Source organism: Rhinopithecus roxellana, chromosome 10 (assembly GCF_007565055.1).
Source record: "Rhinopithecus roxellana isolate Shanxi Qingling chromosome 10, ASM756505v1, whole genome shotgun sequence".
Lineage (NCBI taxonomy): Eukaryota > Metazoa > Chordata > Mammalia > Primates > Cercopithecidae > Rhinopithecus > Rhinopithecus roxellana.
In genome coordinates this window covers 86,124,742-86,143,475 of record NC_044558.1, presented here as the reverse complement: position 1 = coordinate 86,143,475, position 18,734 = coordinate 86,124,742, and the positions used below count along the sequence as shown (strand labels likewise).

Below are 18,734 nucleotides of genomic sequence, written 5' to 3'. Positions count from 1 at the left end.
CCTGTTTTATGAGTGCACAACCAACCACCATAAATCCAAGATGTTTAGGTTTCATTGTGTAGGCAATAGGGAGCCAATGATAGTTTGGAAGCCAAAGAGTGGCATGACCAGAAATATAAAATCTTGGCAGAGGAGTATAAAATGAAGCCAGAGGACTAGTTAAGAGGCTACTTCAATGGTCCAAGCGAGGGACCTGCCACCTCCCAAGCTTGAGCCAGGGAGGTGGTAGTGGCAATATAAGGAAAGGGACAGTTTCCAGACGCATCATCTTTGCAACACAATGGAAGGAACCTGTGTGCAATCATAAAGGGCTGGTTATGTAAGTATGGTAGAGCCATGTGATTAATGGCTCCGCATCTGTAAAAATAATGATGCCAATGAATAAATGAAACAGAAAGATGCTCCCAAGTAAATGAAAAAAACTAAGGTTACAACACAGAGTGTACATTATGATCCCATTTTTAGATAGATGATGCATAATTAGATCAGAATGCAAAGAGAAGGACAGACACTGAAGGTAAAAAAGACCTTGAACACTACACGTGCAAATGTGAACAATGATCACCTCTTGCTAAACTAACCTCCCAGCAAGATACTTGTATGTTCTCTTTTATTTTCTTCCTTGCCTTTGTCACTATCTGAAAATATCTTATTCATTTGTTCTTCTGTTCATAAATCCCAGGAAGCAGGGAATCTGTTTTGTTCTCTCTCTATTCCCAGAACCTGGAATCTAGCCACAGGTGATGCTCCATAGATATTTTTTGATGAAATCTTTCAGTGATGGGATCCATTTTTATTCTCTTACATATATTTTTTAAATGTAAAAAAGGAATCCAGGACTTTCATCATAAAAAAGTAGCAAAGAAAAGAGACATAAACAGGCATTATTCTCACCACCGTCACAATGCCACTGGTTCTTTGATCACAGCTGTTACCCCCAAAAGGACCTCAAAGCCAGATTCTAACACCAGACCCCACTAGCACATCAAAGTACTTTTCTCAGCCTGTGAACCCACTCACTGCCTCTTTTCCCTTCCTCCAGCTTCCTGGGTATCCACTTCCTCCACCTGTGCCCACTCAGCACAGGATGTTATTAACACCATCACACCCCCACAGACTTAGGAGCCTAGAATAACCTGCTACCGGTAGGGCAGATACTTGGAATACTCTTCCAGGAAGAGGAGGCCATTGATCAATGCCCACGCTTGTCCCATTCTCTCTTCTCGCCTCCCTTGCCCCCAGTCCTGGGGACTGTGGAGATCATTTTTAAACACTAGAGCTGGCTAACATTGGAGGAGGATACCAGGCTGAGGGCATGGAAAAGTATGAGTGAAGCCAAGAAGCCCAATCAGAAATTCATCTCATGATTACAGGCATCAGCAGCTGGCTGTTAGGCCCAGCGTTTCTGAACCAGAGGTTAACTAACGCTGGGTCTGGATCCCTATGAAGAAAGACGTGAGCCACTAACAATAAAGTGTCAATTTTTTAGGTAATTTAATATATTATTTTATTTATTTATTTTTTGAGACAGAGTCTCGCTCTGTCATTCAGGTTGGAGTACAGTGGCACAATCATAGCTTACTGCAGCCTCCAACTCCTGGGCTCAAGCAATCCTCTTGCCTTAGTCTCCCAAGCAACTACCACACCTGGCACCACCACACCTGGCTAACTTTTTTAAATGTTTTGTAGAGACACGGTCTCCCTGTGTTGCCCAGGCTGGTCTTGAACTTCAGGCCTCAAGCGATCCTCCTGCCTTGGCCTCCCAAAGCACTGGAATTGCAGGCATGAGCCACCGTGTCTGACCCTATAATATTTTACTGTATGATATGGTATATAGAGAAAAGTACATATATTTATATACTACATATATGTGCTATACCAAATTATACAGATCATTGTACTTACTATATATATATATACGTGTATAGATAGAGGAGGTTCATTCATTTATTCATTTGTGCTGTGAAACTGAACTCTGATATTTTCTACTATCTTATAGGCTCAAAGTGGGGGACAAGCAAGTATTTTAAAGCCACCAGCATTTTTTTCAGCTACTCAATACAGATTGAGTTCATCACAGTGGGTCTGAAGAGAAGAGAAGAGGAGGGAAAATTTCTGTTTTGTTTTGGGAGAACACTCTTGGACTCTTGGAGGCATTTCAGTTAAGCAAAGGGGAAGCAATCTCCTCCTCTTTTTTTTTTTTTTTTTTTTTTTTGAGACAGAGTCTCGCTCAGTCACCCGGGCTGGAGTGCAGTGGCACGATCTCGGCTCACTGCAAGCTCTGCCTCCCAGGTTCACGCCATTCTCCTGCCTCAGCCTCCCGAGTAGCTGGGACTACAGGCGGCCGCCACTATACCCGGCTAATTTTTTTTGTATTTTTAATAGAGACAGGGTTTCACCATGTTGGCCAGGATGGTCTTGATCTCCTGACCTCGTGATCCACCTGTCTTGGCCTCTCAAAGTGCTGGGATTACAGGCGTGAGCCCAGCCTATTTTTTTTTTTTTTTTTTTTTTTTTTTTTTTTGAGCTGGAGTCTCACTCTGTTGCCCAGGCTGAAGTACAGTGGCGCAATCTCAGCTCACTGCAACCTCCACCTCTCGGCTCAAGTGATTCTCATGTCTCAGCCTCCAGAGTAGCTAGGATTATAGGTGCTCACCACCATGCCTGGCTAAATTTTTGCATTTTTAGTTGAGATGGGGTTTCACCACGCTGGTCAGGCTGGTCTTGAACTGACCTCAAGCGATCGGCCTACCTTGGCCTCCCGAAGTGCTGGAATTACAGGTGTGAGCCACCACACCTGGCCGCAATCTCCTCTTCTGAAAAGGTCATGGAGAGAAGAAATGCATCTCTCTAAAGAATACTTTGCATGACGGAGAGGAAAGGATTCTCCTTCTCTCTCTCTGGAACAAAGTGGAAGTTGGAATTTGGAGGAGAGATAGTCAAAGACACCACCGACATGGGAAACAGGATGAGCCCACGACACCATGGCAGGAGAAAAAGGTTCACCAGTTGGGATGCTCATGAGCACGATGCATGAGCTCTAAAATATGTGAAATCTGGGATTTAGGGTCCAGGTTTTCCTATGATGTTTTTCTGTTCTCATCTCCAGGTCTCCAGTAAAAGAAGTGGGGCTAATTAGGGCAATGAAAGATGTCCAGCAGAGAACTTACGAGGCTCCCAGAGGAATACTCTTAAAACAGATGTGGCAACATGGAAGCATTCCTCAAGGACCACCAGAAATGCGCGGGGAGGACTGTCTGGTATAAAACTGCAATTTTTTTGGATCAATGCAAAACAGAGCTCAAACAATTATATAACAACTGTAATGGAAGATGACCCATGAAAGCTGGAAAATCCCAAGACATCTGGGTTACAATGAACTCCATAGAAATGACTGAGGTCAATTCTATATTCAGAAATAGAAAGACAATGGTGAGGCCAGGCACAGTGGCTCATGCCTGTAATCCCAGCACTTTGGGAGGCTGAGGCAGGTGGATCACAAGGTCAGGAGTTCAAGACCAGCCTGGCCAACATGGTGAAACCCCAACTCTATTAAAAATACAAAAATTAGCCAGGCGTGGTGGTGGACGCCTATAATCCCAGCTACTGGGGAGACTGAGGCAGGAGAATTGCTTGAAACCAGAAGGCAGAGGTTGCAATGAGCCGAGATCACCCACTGCACTTCAGCCTGGGTGAAAGAGCAAAAATCCATCTCAAAAAGGAAGGAAGGAAGGAAGGCAGGAAGGCAGGAAGGAAGGAAGGCAGGAAGGCAGGAAGGCAGGAAGGCAGGAAGGCAGGAAGGCAGGCAGGAAGGCAGGAAGGCAGGAAGGCAGGAAGGCAGGAAGGAAGGAAGGAAGGAAGGAAAGAAGGAAGGAAGGAAGGAAGGAAGGCAGGAAGGCAGGAAGGCAGGCAGGCAGGCAGGAAGGCAGGAAGGCAGGAAGGCAGGAAGGCAGGAAGGCAGGAAGGCGGGCGGGCAGGCAGGCAGGCAGGCAGGAAGGAAGGAAGGCAGGAAGGCAGGCAGGAAGGCAGGAAGGAAGGAAGGAAGGCAGGAAGGAAGGCAGGAAGGAAGGCAGGAAGGCAGGCAGGAAGGAAGGAAGGCAGGCAGGCAGGCAGGCAGGCAGGCAGGAAGGAAGGCAGGCAGGCAGGCAGGCAGGCAGGCAGGCAATGGTGAGCAAGATGGACACGGCCTTGAACCTCACAGATAAAACAAATATTCAACAAGTAGGAACTTGTGGATTCCAATGGCTGTGACGGTCTAGTAAGAGTTTTGGCAAACTTTTTCTATAAAGGAACAGAAAATAAATATTTGAGACTTTGTGGGTCATATGGTCTCTGCTGAACTCGGCCATGGTGGTGTGAAAGCAGTCACAGACAATGCATAAACAAATAGGCAATGCTGTGTTCCAATTAAGCTTTATTTAAGGATACTGAAATTTGAATTTCATATAATTTTCACATGTCAGAGACTATTATTCTCTTTTTTAGCTACTTAAAACTGCAAAAATTATTCTTAGTTCTCAGGTCATACAAAAATAGGTGGCAGGATGGATTTGGACCATGGGTTGTGGTTTGGCTACTCCTGGTTGAAAGTTAGGCCTAAAACACACATAATAATAATTGATTGAAAATAGGCAGGACACAGTGATTCACACCGGTAATCCCAGCACTTTGGGAGGCTGAGGTGGATGGATCACCTGAGGTCAGGAGTTCGAGACCAGCCTGGCCAACATGGCGAAATCCCGTCTCTCCTAAAAATACAAAAATTAGCTGGGCGTGGTGACAGGTGCCTGTAATCCCAGCTACTTGAGAGGCTGAGGCAGAGAATCACTTGAACCAGGGAGGCAGAGATTGCAGTGAGCTGAGATCACACCACTGCACTCCAGCCTGGGCGACACAGCGAGACTCTATCTCAATAGTAGTAATAATAGTAATAATAATAATAGCTTATGGTCTTGAGCACAGGTCTAAGTACCAGGTGCTACGCCAAGTATGCTTTGCTACAATGATATTACTCTGTCACTCAGGCTGGCGTGCAGTGGCACAATTAGAGCTCATTGTAACCTTGAACTCCTAGGTGCAAGTGATCCTCCCACCTCAGCCTCCTGAGTAGCTAGGGCTACTGGCAGATGCCACCATATCCAGCTGATTTGTTTTAATTTTTTGTAGAGAGGAAGTCTGACTATGTTGCCCAGGCTGTTCTTGAACTCCTGGCCTCAAGCGATCCTCCCACCTCAGCCTTCCAAAGCACTGAGATTACAGGCATGAACCACTGAACTCAGCCTATAATTTGGCTTTCTTCTGGACTTTCTTGAGTGAGAAAGAAGAGAGGGGTATTGCACTAATTTTCCAAGAATTTGGCATAACTGGGTGGTGTCATCCTGTCTCTTCAAAGAAAATGTTAAAATGACTGCCCTAGGTACCTCCTCTCAAGCTCCCTAAATGCCAAGCAAGAAAGGATCATTGGGTCCAATCTTGTCACTCTCTATATATATATTTTAAAAACTATTTAGCAGCTGGGCATGGTGGCTAACGCCTGTAACACCAGCACTTTGGGAGGCCGAGGCGGGCAGATCACCTGAGGTCCAGAGTTGGAGACCAGCCTGGCCAACATGGTGAAACCCAGTCTCTACTAAAAATACAAAAATTAGCTGGGTGTGGTGGTGTGCACCTGTAATCCCAGCTACTCAGGAGGCTGAGGCAGGAAAATTGCTTGAACCTAGGAGGTGAAGGTTCCAGTGAGCTGAGATCGCACCACTGCACTCCAGCCTTGGAGACAGAGTGAGACTCCGTCTCAAAATAAATAAATAAATAAATATTTTTTTAAAAAAAACCTATTTAGACAGAATTAACGGAAAATGCACCCAAACATAGCAACCATCCTGCCACCTCTGGTGACTACATTTACCACCATTTCCCCTCGCCCCAGTGACTATCTAACTTCTGGTCACAAATTGGCAAAAGGGATCACAGAAAACCAAGTGGCCTTGTGTCACCAGACCATCCTGCCCAACAAGGCAACCTTTGCTAAGAGTGACTCACTGTGGTGGAGAGGCAAGTTTAACAGGCATCTGGGCAGGATGCACTGCCCTGTTTATTGATGGAAAACTGTTTGCCAGAGTAAGAGCTCTTTGGGGACTTTTGAAGATGTTTGGCAAGCCCCAGTCCCGAAGGCTGCTGTGTGTTAAGAAAGGACCTGTGGGCCTCTGAAAACTTAGCAGCTAAAAGGTCACCTCCCCAGAAGCCTGTTAAGGGAACAGAATGAAAAGTTCTCCATCCCAGGAGGATGCATGGGAGGGAGCTACCATGTATCTCTCTTTTTTTTTTGAGACCGAGTGTCACTCTTGTTGCCCAGGCTGGAGTACAGTGTCGCAATCTCAGCTCACTGCAACCTCTGCCTCCTGGGTTCAAGTGATTCTCCTGCCTCAGCCTTCCCGAGTAGCTGGGATTACAGGCATGCGCCACCACACCCGGCTAATTTTGTATTTTTAGTAGAGATGGGGTTTCTCCATGTTGGTCAGGCTAGTCTCGAACTCCCGACCTCAGATGATCCACCCTCCTCAGCCTCCCAAAGTGCTGGGATTACAGGCGTAAGCAACCAAGCTCGGCCTACCATGTCTCTCTTTAAGAGATGCTCCTCCTCTAGGAGTAAGTAATGCCCTCCACCCCATCCCCTGTAAATTCTCCCTTGGAGAAGTTCTCCCTTAGAGCAGTTTGCAAAACTGTAATTCGGTATGTGTGTATATTTTATACCCACACAGCTTCAAGTTCTGTAAGTGTGTTTGCTGTGCTGTAATCCACTTAGTACAGTGCCAGAAGCATGATAAAAACATGTTGACCACATGAGATATCACCTCACACCCATGAGGATGTCTATAGTCAAAAGAAATTGAAAATAACAAATATTAGTGATGATATGGAGAAACTGGAACCCTTGTGCACCATTGGTGAGAACATAAAATAGTGTAGCTGTTACAGGAAACAGTATGGCAGTTCTTCAAAATATTAAAAAGAGACTTGTATAGCTATTTTCATAGCATTATTCACAACAGCCAAAAGGTAGAAGCAACTCAAATGTCCACTACAGACATTTAGCTCTGTGGAACAAAACCCAATCCAAGCCTACTCAAGTGAAAAAAGCACAAATTCATTGGCTCAAATGAAAATAAAGGAAATCCAAAGACAGATGTTTCAGCCATAGCAGGATCCAAGTGTTCAAAATGGAAGATTTCAACACATACCTTGCAGTAACTGAGGCTTTGAACAACACAATTTAAAAATTTGATTTAATAGATATATACAGAACCCAGTACCCAACAATTAGAGAACACACATTCTTCTCAATTACATATGAAACATTTACAAAAATTGTCCACATTTCAGGCAGTAAAGTGTTTCAACAACTTTCAGATAATCAATGTCATATAGATTATGATCTCTGATCACAACATAATGGAGTTGATAACAAAAAGAAAACAAAAAATGTTGACCTTAGAGAATATGCTTCTCAATTTTAAAAAGAAGAACATGCATCTATATAACATGAATCCAAGAAAAATCATAATGAAAATGTAAAAATACTTACAACTGAAAATAATGAAAATGCCATAAATTAAAGGTTATGGGATGCACCTAGTGAAGTACTTCAACAAATGTATATTCTTAAATTTTTATATTAAAAATAAAGGTTGGCCGGGCGCGGTGGCTCAAGCCTGTAATCCCAGCACTTTGGGAGGCCGAGACAGGCGGATCACGAGGTCAGGAGATCGAGACCATCCTGGCTAACGCGGTGAAACCCCGTCTCTACTAAAAATACAAAAAAAAACTAGCCGGGCGAGGTGGCGGGCGCCTGTAGTCCCAGCTACTCGGGAGGCTGAGGCAGGAGAATGGCGTGAACCCGAGAGGCGGAGCTTGCAGTGAGTCGAGATTGCGCCACTGCACTCCAGTCTGGGCGACAGAGCGAGACTCCGCCTCAAAAAATAAATAAATAAAAATAAAAAATAAAGGTTAAAAATTAGTGAACTAAGTATCCAGCTTAGGAAGTTACAAATATAACAAAGTAAACTAAAAGCAAGAAGGAAGGCAATAGTAATAGTTAAAAGAATATAAATTGATAGAGGTAGGGAGGTTCCAAGACGGCCGAATAGGAACAGCTCCAGTCTACAGCTCCCAGCATGAACGATGCAGAAGACGCGTGATTTCTGCATTTCCAACTGAGGTACCGGGTTCATCTCACTAGGGCTTGTCAGATAGTGAGTGCAGCCCATGGAGCGTGAGCCAAAGCAGGGCGGGGCATCGCCTCACCCAAGAAGCACAAGGGGTCAGGGAATTCCCTTTCCTGGCCAAGGGAAGGTGTGACAGACAGTACCTGAAAAATCAGGACACTCTCACCCTAATGCTGTGTTTTTCCAACAGTCTTAGCAAACGGCACACCAGGAGATTATATCCCGTGCATGGCTCAGAGGGTCCCACACCCACGGCACCTCGCTCACTGCTAGCACAGCAGTGTGAGATTGAACAGCAAGGTGGCAGTGAGGCTGGGGGATGGGCGTTCGCTGTTGCGGAGGCTCGAGTAGGTACACAAAGCAGTTGGGAAGCTTGAACTGAGTGAAGCCTACCACAGCTCAAGGAAGCCTGCTTGCCTCTGTAGACTTCACCTCTGGGGGCAGGGCATAGCTGAACTAAAGGCAGCAGAAACTTCTGCAGACTTAAACGTCCCTGTCTGACAGCTTTGAAGAGAATAGTGGTTCTCCCAGCAAAGAGTTTGAGATCTGAGAATGGACAGACTGCCTCCTCAAGTGGGTCCCTGACCCCCAAGTAGCTTAACTGGGAGGCACCTCCCAGTAGGGGCCGACTGACACTTCATACGGCTGGGTGCCCCTCTGAGACGAAGCTTCCAGAGGAAGGATCAGGCAGCAACATTTGCCGTTCTGCAATATTTGCTGTTCTGCAGCCTCCGCTGGTGATACCCAGGCAAACAGGGTCACGAGTGGACCTCCAGCAAACTCCAACAGACCTGCAGCTGAGGGTCCTGACTGTTAGAAGGAAAACTAACAAACAGAAAGGACATCCACATCAAAACCCCATCTGTATGTCAACATCATCAAAGACCAAAGGTAGATAAAACCACAAAGATGGGGAGAAACCAGAGCAAAAAAGCTGAAAATTCTAAAAATCAGAGCACCTCTTCTTCTCCAAAGGAATGCAGCTCCTCACCAGCAATGGAACAAAGCTGGACAGAGAATAACTTTGATGAGTAGAGAGAAGAAGGCTTCAGGTGATCAGTAATAACAAACTTCACCGAGCTAAAGAAGGATGTTCAAACCCATCGCAAAGAAGCTAAAAACCTTGAAAAAAGATTAGACAAATGGCTAACCAAATAAACAGCGTAGAGAAGACCTTAAAGGACCTGATGGAGCCAAAAACCATGGCACAAGAACTATGTGATGCATGTGCAAGCTTCAGTAGCCAATTCGAACAAGTGAAAGAAAGGGTATCAGTGACTGAAGATCAAACGAATGAAATGACGTGAGAAGAGAAGTTTAGAGAAAAAAGAGTAAAAAGAAACAAACAAAGCCTCCAAGAAATATGGGACTATGTGAAAAGACCAAAGCTACATCTGATTGGTGTACCTGAAAGTGACAGGGAGAATGGAACCAAGTTGGAAACCACTCTTCAGGATATTATCCAGGAGAACTTCCCCAACCTAGCAAGGCAGGCAACATTCAAATTCAGGAAATACAGAGAATGCCACAAAGATACTCCTCGAGAAGAGCAACTCCAAGACACATAATTGTCAGGTTCACCAAAGTTGAAATGAAGGAAAAAATGTTAAGGGCAGCCAGAGAGAAAGGTCAGGTTACTCACAAAGGGAAGTTCATCAGACTAACAGCAGATCTCTTGGCAGAAACTCTACAAGCCAGAAGAGAGTGGGGGACAATATTCAACGTTCTTAAAGAAAGAATTTTCAACCCAGAACTTCATATCCAGGCAAACTAAGCATCTTAAGTGAAGGAGAAATAAAATCCTTTACAGACAAGCAAATGCTGAGAGATTCTGTCACCACCAGGCCTGCCTTACAAGAGCACCTGAAGGAAGCACTAAACATGGAAAGGAACAACTGGTACGAGCCACTGCAAAAGCATGTGAAATTATAAAGACCATCAATGCTAGGAAGAAACTGCATCAACTAACGAGCAAAATAACCAGCTAACATCATAATGACAGGATCAAATTCACACGTAACAATATTAGCCTTCAATGTAAATGGGCTAAATGCTCCAATTAAAAGACACAGACTGGCAAATTGGATAAAGAGTCAAGACCCATCAGTGTGCTATATTCAGGAGACCCATCTCACGTGCAGAGACACACATGGCCTCAAAATAAAGGGATGGAGGAAGATCTACCAAGCAAATGGAAAACAAAAAAAGGCAGGGGTTGCAATCCTAGTCTCTGATAAAACAGACTTTAAACCAACAAAACTCAAAAGAGACAAAGAAGGCTATTACATAATGGTAAAAGGATCAATTCAACAAGAGCTAACTATCCTAAATATATATGCACCCAATACAGGAGCACCCAGATTTATAAAGCAAGGCCTTAGAGACATACAAAGAGACTTAGACTCCCACACAATAATAATGGGAGACTTTAACATCCCACTGTCAACATTAGACAGATCAATGAGACAGAAAGTTACCAAGGATATGCAGGAATTGAACTCAGCTCTGCACCAAAGGGACCTAATAGACATCTACAGAACTCTCCACCCCAAATCAACAGAATATACATTCTTCTCAGCACCACTTCGCACTTATTCCAAAATTGACCACATAGTTGGAAGTAAAACACTCCTCAGCAAATGTAAAACAACAGAAATTATAACAAACTGTCTCTTAGACCACAATGCAATCAAACTAGAACTCAGGATTATGAAACTCACTCAAAACTGCACAACTACATGGAAACCGAACAACCTGCTCCTGAATGACTACTGGGTACATAACAAAATGAGGGCAGAAATAAAGATATTCTTTGAAACCAATGAGAACAAAGACACAACGTACCAGAATCTCTGGGACACATTTAAAGCAGTGTGTAGAGGGAAATTTATAGCACTAAATGCCCACAAGAGAAGGCAGGAAAGATCTGAAATTGACACCCTAACATCACAATTAAAAAACTAGAGAAGCAAGAGCAAACACATTCAGAAGCTAGCAGAAGACAAGAAATAACTAAGATGAGAGCAGAACAGGAGATAGAGACGTAAAAAACCCTTCAAAAAAATCAATGAATCCAGGATCTGGTTTTTTGAAAAGATCAACAAAATTGATAGACCACTAGCAACACTAATAAAGAAAAAAAGAGAGAAGAATCAAATAGATGCATTAAAAAATGATAAAGGGAATATCACCACCAATCCCACAGCAATACAAACTACCATCAGAGAATACTATAAACACCTCTATGCAAATAAATTAGAAAATCTAGAAGAAATGGATAAATTCCGGAACACATAAACCCTCCCAAGACTAAACTAGGAAGAATTTGAATCCCTGAATAGACCAATAACAGGCTCTGAAATTGAGGTGATAATTAATAGCCTACCAACCAAAAAAAGTCCAGGACCAGAAGGATCCACAGCCGAATTCTACCAGAGGTACAAAGAGGAGCTGGTACCATTCCTTCTGAAACTATTCCAATCAACAGAAAAAGAGGGAATCCTCCCTAACTCATTTTATGAGGCCGGCATCATCCTGATACCAAAGCCTGGCAGAGACACAACAAAAAAAGAGAACTTTAAATCAATATCCCTGATGAACATTGATACAAAAATCCTCAATAAAATACTGGCAAACCGAATCCAGCAGCACATCAAAAACCTTATCCACCATGATCAAGTTGGCTTCATCCCTGGGATGCAAGACTGGTTCAACATATGCAAATCAATAAACATAATCCATCACATAAACAGAACCAAAGACAGAAACCACATGATTATCTCAATAGATGCAGAAAAGGCCTTTGACAAAATTCAACAGTGCTTCATGCTAAAAACTCTCAATAAACTAGGTACTGATGGAACGTATCTCAAAATACTAAGAACTATTTATGACAAACCCACAGCCAATATCATACTGAATGGGCAAAAACTGGAAGCATTTCCTTTGAAAACTGGCACAAGACAGGGATGCCCTCTCTCACCACTCCTATTCAACATAGTGTTGGAAGTTCTGGCCAGGGCAATCAGGCAGGACAAAGAAATAAAGGGTATTCAATTAGGAAAAGAGCAAGTCAAATTGTCCCTGTTTGCAGATGACATGATTGTCTACTTAGAAAACCCCATCATCTCAGCCCAAAATCTCCTTAAGCTGATAAACAACTTCAGCAAAGTCTCAGTATACAAAATCAATGTGCAAAAATCACAACAAGCATTCCTATATACCAATAATAGAAAAACAGAGAGCCAAATCATGAGTGAACTCCCATTTACAATTGCTACAAAGAGAATAAAATACCTGGAATCCAATTTACAAGGGATGTGAAGGACCTCTTCAAGGAGAACTACAAACCACTGCTCAACGAAATAAAAGAGGACACGAACAAATGGAAGAACATTCCATGCTCATGGATAGGAAGAATCAACATCATGAAAATGGCCATACTGCCCAAGGTAATTTATAGATTCAATGCCATCCCCATCAAGCTACCAATGACTTTCTTCACAGAATTGGAAAAAACTACTTTAAAGTTCGCATGGAACCACAAAAGAACCTGCATTGCCAAGACAAGCCTAAGCCAAAAGAACAAAGCTGGAGGCATCACGCTACCTGACTTCAAACTATACTACAAGGCTACAGTAACCAAAACAGCATGGTACTGGTAGCAACACAGAGATATAGACCAATGGAACAGAACAAAGCTCTCAGAAATAATACCATACATCTACAACCACCTGTTCTTTGACAAACCTGACTAAAACAAGAAATGGGGAAAGGATTCCCTATTTAATAAATGGTGCTGGGAAAACTGGCCAGCTATATGTAGAAAGCTGAAACTCTATCCCTTCCTTATACCTTATACAAAAATTAATTCGAGATGGATTAAAGACTTAAATGTTAGAACTAAAACCATAAAAACCCCAGAAGAAAACCTAGGCAATGCCATTCAGGACATAGGCATGGGCAAGGACTTCATGACTAAAACACCAAAAGCAATGGCAACAAAAGCCAAAATTGACAAATGGGATCTAATTAAACTAAAGAGTTTCTGCACAGCAAAAGAAACTTCCATCAGAGTGAACAGGCAACCTATAGAATGGGAGAAAATTTTTACAATCTACCCATCTGACAAAGGGCTAATATCCAGAATCTACAAAGAACTTAAACAAATTTACAAGAAAAAAATCAAACAACCCCATCAAAAAGTGGGCGAAGGATATAAACAGACACTTCTCAAAAGAAAACATTTACACAGCAAACAGACACATGAAAAAAATGCTCATCATCACTGGCCATCCAATGAGATACCATCTCATACCAGTTAGAATGGCAATTATTAAAAAGCCAGGAAATGACAGGTGCTGGAGAGGATGTGGAGAAACAGGAACACTTTTACACTGTTGGTGGGACTGTAAACTAGTTCAACCATTGTGGAAGACCGTGTGGCGATTCCTCAAGGATTTAGAACTAGAAATACCATTTGACCCAGCCATCCCATTACTGGGTATATACCCAAAGGATTATAAATCATGTGGCTATAAAGACACATGCACACGTTTGTTTATTGTGGCACTATTCACAACAGCAAAGACTTGGAACCAACCCAAATGTCCATTAGTGATAGACTGGATTAAGAAAATGTGGCACATATATGCCATGGAATACTATGCAGTCATAAAAAAGGATGAGTTCATGTCCTTTGTAGGGACATGGATGAAGCTGGAAACCATCATTCTGAGCAAACTATCGCAAGGACAGAAAACCAAACACTGCATGTTTTCACTCATAGGTGGGAATTGAACAATGAGAACACTTGGACACAGGAAGGGGAACATCACACACCGGGGCCTGTCGTGGGGTGGGGGAATGGGGGAGGGATAGCATTAGGAGGTATACCTAATGTAAATGACGACTGAATGGGTGCAGCACACCAACATGGTACATGTATACCTATGTAACTAACCTGTAGGTTGTGCACATGTACCCTAGAACTTAAAGTATAAAAAAGTATATATAAACTAATAGGCTGAGTGCGGCCGCTCATGCCCATAATCCCAGCACTTTCGGAGGCCAAGGCGCATGGATCACCTGAGGTCAGGAGTTTGAGACCAACCTGGCCAACATAGTGAAACTCTGTCTCTACTAAAAATACAAAAAAATTAGCCAGGCATGGTGGCACACACCTGTAAGCCTAGCTACTTGGGAGCCTGAGTCAGGAGAATCACTTGAACCCAGGAGGTGGAGGTTATGGTGAGCCAAGATCATGCCATTGCACTCCAGTCTGGGTGACAAGCGCAAAAACTCCACCTCAAAAAAAAAAAAAAAAATATATATATATATATATGTGTGTGTGTGTGTGTGTGTGTGTGTGTGTGTGTGTATAAATTATAAGAGAAATAATTTTTTAAAAAACCAAATGTTGGTTCTTCAAGAAAAAATAATAATAGATGCAGGTCTCTGGTGACATTATCTAGTAAAAAGAGAAAAAGCACAAATGGGGAATCTGTCTAAAAATACCTAAAAGAGAGATTTTAAAAGATAATGAAATACTGTGACAAACTTTATGACATTAAATTTGACACTTTAGACTACATGGAAAATTATATATTTTACAAAACTGGCTCAGAAAGAAACAGAAAACAAGAATAGTTCTAAAATGAAGAAAATTTGTCAGTAATTTAAAATATTTCCTCAAAGGAAAGAAAAAGATCTAGATAGAATTGTAAAAAACTTATAGCAAATTTTCAAGAAACAGATAATTCCAATTTTATACAAGCACTTCCGAAGAATTCTCAAGAGGAAATGTACCCGTCAATCTAATACAATTCTGATACCAAAACCAGACAGAAAATGAAAAAGGAAAGTTACAGGATTATCTTGCAAATAAATATATGCGCAAAAATCCTAAATATCAGAAAGCAAAACCTAGCTATATGTTCATGAAATATATCATTCATATATCATATCATAAACTATATCATATAATAAAATCCATCATGGCCAATTTGACTTATACCAAGAACATAAGGTTCGCTTAACCTTCAAAAATCCTTTCATGTAAATTGTCACATTTTCAGACCAAAGGAAAAAACTACATGATCTTGACAATGGATGAAGAAAAGGCATTGGCTAGACTTCAACACTCATTCATAATTTGTGTTAAAGAACAGAGAACACTTAGCAAACTAGGAATAGGAGAAAACAATATTTACCTTGATAAATATATCTACCTAAAGCCTGTAACTGAAATCATAATTGCAGGTGAAATTTAGAAGTATTCCCTTTAGAGGAGGGAACAAAAGAAGTGCACTCATTCTCACTTCTTCCATTCAAAATTGTACTGGATACCCTAGCCAATGCAATAATATGAGATGAATTAAACCAAGGTAGAATGATTAAAATATGGCAACAAAATGAATTATTTGCAATCAGTGTGATTATCCACATAGAAACTGCAAAGACTCTATAAAACTATTAAGAATAAATTAGACGATTTAGCAAGGTAATTGAATATAATAGTGATATAAAACTTAGCTGCATTTCTCTGCATCAACAACAAACAGAAATATAACATTTAAAATACTCAACAGGCCACGCACGGTGGCTCACATCTGTAATCCCAGTACTTTGGGAAGCTGAGGTGGGTGGATCACTTGAAGTCAGGAGTTCAAGACCAGCCTGGCCAATGGTGAAATCGCATCTCTGCTAAAAATGCAAAAATTAGCTGGGCTTGAACCCAGGAGGCGGAGGTTGCAGTGAGCCGAGATCGTGTCACTGCACTCCAGCCTGGGTGACAGAGACTCCTTCTTAAAAAATAATAAATAATAAATAATAAAATAAAATACTCAACAATGATGGCAAAATAAATTGGTAGCAAGAAATACAGCTATTTTAAAAATAAGCAGAGCCTCAAGTAGAAAATTAGACAACTATACAACTCCCTTGAAAGACATTAAAGACATATTTATATCAAGAAAGATATTTCTCCCCAAAATTGATTATATAAATATTCAGGCAATTTCAAACAAAATTCTAATAAAGTCTTTTGTGAAACTTGAAAAGCTAATTCCAAAAGAGAAAAAAGCCAAAGACAGCCACAACATTTTTTGGAAAAGAAAAAGAAATCAAGACTTACCTTAGAAAACTACAGCAATTAAGATAGTACTTTATTGGTGCAAAAAATTAAAAATAGTTTGATGAAACAGAGTAGAGAGTGCAGACACAGTACTAGACATATGACAAAAGAAATATCACAGGTCACTAGGAAAAGTATACCCCTACTCTATAAACACCACTAGGACGATAAGCTATCTGTAAAAAAAAAAAAAAATTTAATTTGATTTCTACCTCACACTATTAAAAAAATAGTGCTCCAAATGGATTAAAAAAACACAGCTCCAAATGGATTAAAGACTTAATGTGAGACCGGGCATAGTGGCTCACGTCTGTAATCCCAGCATTTTGAGAGGCGAGGCAGGTGGATCACTTGAGGTCAGGAGTTCAAGACCACCCTGGCCAACATGGCCAAACGCCATCTCTACTAAAAATACAAAAATTAGCTGGGCTTGGTGGTGAGCACCTGTAATCCCAGCTACTCGGGAGGCAGAGGCAGGAGAATCACTTGAACTCAGGAGGTGGAGGATGTAGTGAGCCAAGATCACACCACTGCACTCCAGCCTGGGTGACGAGACTCCATCTCAAAAAAAAAAAAAAATACTTAGATGTGAAAATAAAAGTCTAAATTTTTAGAAAAAAATACAAGAGAATATTTGTATGACCTTAAGAAAGGATTTCTAAACAAGTTATCATAAAGGAAAACTGAGTTATATGCTCAGATATATTTGGCAATAGAAAAACTACTTACAACATCATAAATAGGGGACTTCACTTCTGGTTCTGATGAACTAGCCTGTATCAGAATGTTCCTGGCAAAAGCAATTTGAAAAGATTAATAAATACCCAAAAAATCTATCTGAAGGCATTGCAAAGATATCAAGGCAGCCAGGACTTAAGAGGTTAATGTTCTCTGAGCCCACTGAAGTTAGTCTGACATTCTGTGCCACCTTCTGCCAATTTGTCAGTAGCACCAAGCTAAGAAATTGAGAAGAAAGTGGATATAAGAGGTTGAGAAGTTTAGCAAAGCTTTCCACCATCACAACAGGACTGGAGAAGCAACATAAGAGCTCAGGACCTAACAAGGAGAAAGGTCACAGGTTGTATTAGTCTGTTTTCACACTGCTGTAAAGAACTACCCGAGACTGGGTAATTTATAAAGGAAAGAGATGTAACTGACTCACAGTTCCGAGTGGCTGGGGAGGCCTCAGGAAACTTACGATTGTGGTAGAAGGTAAAGAAGAAGCAAATGCACATCTTACGTGGCAGCAGGAGAGACAGAAGTGAGAGCACAGGAAAAACTGCTGCTTTTAAAACCATCAGATCTTGTGAGAACTTCCTCACTATCACAAGAACAGCATGGGGGAAACCGCCCCTGTGATCCAATCACTTCCCCTCCTCCACATGTGAGGATTACAGTTCGAGATGGGATTTGGGTGGGAACACAGAGCCAAACCATATCACAGGAAAACACACCCAGGCTTTCACTTGAATTTCAATGAAAGGGCTTTCCCTTTCACGGAAAAGGGCTATACGCCAAGAGTGAGGACAAACCAGAAATAAGACAACCCTCATGAACACTGAACCCAGTGATGTGTCAGAGCTGGCTCATATCAACTTCTGAGGAGGCAGTTGTTAAATTTACATTAATTCTGTGAACTACCTGTTAAATATAGCCATTATTTAAAATAATTATATGAACTTACAATTAAATAAATTATATTTAAAACAAAGATGATGGCCAGGCGCTATGGCTCCCGCTTGTAACCCCAGCACTTTGGAAGGTGAAGGTGGGTGGATCGGTTGAGTTCTAGACCAGCCTGGTTGACATGGTGAAACTCTGTCTCTACTAAAAATACAAAAATTAACTAGGTGTGGTGACGCACACCTGTAATCCCAGCTACTCAGGAAGCTGAGGTGGGAGGATCACTTGAGCCTGGGAGGCAGAGGTTGCAGTGAGCTAAGATTTTGCCACTGCACTCCAGCCTGGCAACAGAGTGAGACTCTGACTCAAAAAATAATTAATTAATTAATTAATCAATCAATCAAAAATAATAAATATTCAATGTTTTCTGATTATTTTACAATATTTTATTATCATTGATGCTTTGAGGTTACTTCTGTCTATAGCATCTATATGATAGAAATACTATATAATGCTGTGCTAACTATGTATCTCTTTCCAACATCACACTTAGTGACCTCAGGTTGGTGAGAATATTTACACCACAGAAATTAGTAACATTACATATAATACCTTGATTAACTGTTTTGTTGATTGTCTAAGCCAGGAGCCAGCAAATTGTTTCTGTAAAGGACCAGACGATACATATTTTCAGTTTTGTAAGCCACACAGTCTCTGTCACAACTATACAACTCCGCCATTGCAGTACAAAAGCA

At 41.6% G+C, this 18,734-nt stretch overlaps 1 long non-coding RNA gene across 1 annotated transcript in view; it reads right to left on the bottom strand.

Annotated features, from left to right (window-relative positions):
• Positions 1-18,734, bottom strand: part of LOC115900022 — a 204,747-nt gene that overhangs the window by 163,846 nt on the left and 22,167 nt on the right. The gene's annotated exons all lie outside the window — the stretch shown is intronic.